This window comes from Herpailurus yagouaroundi, unplaced genomic scaffold, assembly GCF_014898765.1.
Source record: "Herpailurus yagouaroundi ecotype Mexico unplaced genomic scaffold, PumYag 188, whole genome shotgun sequence".
NCBI lineage: Eukaryota > Metazoa > Chordata > Mammalia > Carnivora > Felidae > Herpailurus > Herpailurus yagouaroundi.
Window position 1 is genome coordinate 18,753,330 of NW_024412419.1, and position 1,052 is coordinate 18,754,381.

Genomic DNA, 1,052 nt, shown 5'->3' on the forward strand with positions numbered 1-1,052 from the left:
GGGGGAGGGAAGAGGTACCAGATAGGGTTGCAGAGATAACCAGGGGCAGATCAGGAATGGCCTTACTAATCAAGACAAGCAACTTGGGTTTTATTCTCAGTACAATAGGGTGAAAAGTTTTGGAAGAGAGTAATGGGACCCAATGTAAGTTTTGAAAAGACTGCTGTGTGCACAATGACTGGCGAGCAAGAGAAGGTGCAAGAAGCACTGATGGGAAGTCTTAGTGGACTTCAGGGAAGGGATACCTGCCACCGACAAGGTGACACGAGTCCCACTGGACAGGAGGGAGGAGAGTCACATAAAATCTGGAAGTAGAATCAACCGGCCTCTCTGATGAAGGCGTAAAGAAGAGGACTCACAGACGGCTCCCAGATACGGTTTGTGGAACTAGGTAAACGCTAATGCCATCTTCTGACATGGGAAAGAGCATGAGAAGAAAAGAGTGTGGGGAACCGGCTAGAGCTCAGTTAGAGACGTGGATGGTTTTAGAGGCTTATAACACCCATCTGGAGAAGCTATTGGACAGAGGAGACAGTCCTTCCTAGAGATGCAAATTAGGGACTGTCACAATAGAGGTGGCATTTAAAGGCACTGGGTATGGATGAGATCACCTGGGGAGATCTTTGAAGCTTTTGAAGCATTTCTTTATCCCTGTGCCTCCAGGTGCCAAAACAATAAGCCAATTCTGTCAGTTTCGAGGAGAAAAAAACTCACAGATGATTCTGGACATTTGGTGCTGTGTAAATAAAACAGTTTGATTGAGCAACTTTTTCTGCAGTCAATAACGGGTTTGTTTCCACCTGAGGACATAGAGATACACAAGCCATTCCTATCCCCCTGACCAGATGAGAGCAAAGGAGACCGGGACAGCTGGCCAGACTCAAGGTAGCAAGTGCGTTGGCTCCCCAACATGAGGGAAAATGCTCCTACCAAGCAGTTAGGTTGCATGTTAATACATTTCCACTGCAGCAGAAATGATGTTACAATTCAAACATTACCAACCAGCCACGCACACCAGAATGACATTCTCTGGGTTTTAGGGAAACAGGAGA